The sequence below is a fragment of the Fukomys damarensis genome, unplaced genomic scaffold, assembly GCF_012274545.1.
Source record: "Fukomys damarensis isolate Sample0158 unplaced genomic scaffold, DMR_v1.0_HiC HiC_scaffold_34, whole genome shotgun sequence".
NCBI classification, from domain to species: Eukaryota; Metazoa; Chordata; class Mammalia; order Rodentia; family Bathyergidae; genus Fukomys; species Fukomys damarensis.
Window position 1 is genome coordinate 18,925,334 of NW_022900946.1, and position 2,022 is coordinate 18,927,355.

At 49.5% G+C, this 2,022-nt stretch overlaps 1 protein-coding gene across 2 annotated transcripts in view; it reads right to left on the reverse strand.

Moving 5' to 3' along the window:
- Hmox2 (heme oxygenase 2) overlaps positions 1-2,022 on the reverse strand; it is a 51,831-nt gene that overhangs the window by 39,502 nt on the left and 10,307 nt on the right. The window contains exon 1 of one of the 2 annotated variants that reach the window (XM_010644095.3): positions 66-179. The exons of the other annotated variant lie outside the window; for it this stretch is intronic. The gene's annotated coding sequence lies outside the window, so the exon portion shown is untranslated. Of the gene's footprint in view, positions 1-65; positions 180-2,022 lie in introns of those variants that run through there. 2 annotated transcript variants of the gene reach the window in all.

The following is a 2,022-nucleotide window of genomic DNA, read 5'->3' on the forward strand; positions in this document are numbered from 1 at the left end:
TGGGTCAGGGCCCGCCGAGGGCCGAGAAGCCCGCAAGGACGTTGGGGAGGTCGCGGGACACTCACCAGACACGGGTCCGCTCCACCCGCCGGTCAGACCCTTAGTCAGCTCGCCGGCCAATAACTGCTACAGCCGCTGCCTCAGAAGCCTAGCGGCGAGCGCGAGGACGGCACGACGTACCGACGCCGCGGGGCGGGGCCTGGGCGGGACACGCCCCCTCAGAGGCAGAGCACTGCCGCTTCTAAGACCCGAGGCGAGCGGCTTTCTCTGCGCCACCGGGCGGGTGGAATTGAGGTGTTTCAGAATACACTTGATCTTAGCCAAAAGGCGGAGAAGCGATGAGGTGTTTCAGAATAAAGGCTGGCGTTAAAGAGAGCAAACGCCTCAGGGCCACGCGCTCTTCGTGCAGATGTCATTTAATTCTTCTTTCTTTGATTTTGAGACTAAGCCTCACTGTGTAGCTCGGGCTGGCCTTGAACTCGCTATGCGACACAGGCTTGACGCTAATACAGCCCGAGGGCTGGCATTATACACCTGTGCCACCATACCTGGAGTTTTGTTTTGCTTAGCGGTACTGAGGGCACCCAGGGGCCTTCGCATGAAGCTACATCCCCAGCCTTTTTTATATTTTATTTTGAATAGTGTCTCACTAACTTACTTGCCCAGGCTGGGCTTGAACCTGTAATCCTCCTGCCTTATCTCCCACAGTGCTGGAAGCACGGGTGTGTACCACCTCGCCCAGCTCAGAAAGATCTTTTAAAGATCTGTGATCATTTCCTTAAAATCCTTTCATGGCTCCACAGTTGTCCCCCATCCTGACTTACTCCGCACATCTACCCCCAACTGTAGGAGTCTAACTGAACTACAGCGTCTCCATGTTGACCAGCAAACGACCTAGAGACTGTCGCTCCCCCCATCCCTTATAGGATAACTAATGATCAATTGTGAATTGTTAGGTAACTGCTTAGAAGTAGCTGGGAAACTAAATGGAAACTGTAGTGAACGTAGAGACTCAACGTCAATCACGCCACTCCTTACTTGCCTGTAGTTGAATGTTCTGAACATCATAATCTAAATTGTAAACGGAACAATGGATAATTGATCTGCTGATCATTAGTACGTAATGGTCGAGTATATGATTGATGACCACCAGCTCAGATTAACTGATTCTTTGCCTTTGTCCCCTTCCTGTAAGTTTTGAGTGTAAACCCCCCTCCATAGCCCTATATAAAATGGCCTCTGTTTCTGAGCTAGCTGCCTCTCTGAGCTGCTTGGCTTTGGGAGTGCCATCTGGCCAGACTAATAAAGGTCTATTTGCCAACCTGCCTGGTGTGTTTCTTCCTGGGTGACTCTCACTGTCTGACAAGCTCCTGAAGCCTCGCTGAGCTTTTGGGCCCAGCATCGTGGAGGTCTCTTGGCTGTTCACGCTCCAGGAGTAAAAGTGAGACTTAAGTCTTACACAACCACCAGGCTGGATCATACCACTACCCCTACAGGCTCATCCTGCACTGGGCTTCACCTACCTTCTCTAGGTACCTTAGCTTCTAGTACTGGATGTATCAAATGACTGGTAATACCAAGTGTTGGCAAAGGTTTAAGAAATATAGTGTTTATGGAAGTTTATTGGGGAAGAGGGTGCAATTTGAAAGGATCCGTTAAAATTCAGTAGGGATGCACTCCTTAATCAAGCAATTCCACTTTGGGATAGCTATTCCAGAAGAACACCTGCAAGATCCCAAAGAGACCATTTTGGGTAAATTAATGAGATTATCTAAAAAACAAAAACACAAACAAAAAATACCCTACTGAGTAAAAATAACCCAAGATGACTGTTTTCAAGTAAGCTCCTGTACTAGACCCCAACAAACTAGGCTGCTGCCGGGCATTGTGGCGCACGCCTGTAATCCCAGTACTCAGGAGACTGAGGCAGGAGGATCACTGTGAGTTCTAGACCAGCCTGGGCTACATAGTGAGTTCCAGGTCAGTCTCAACTACATAGTGAGACCCTGTCTCAAAAAGCCA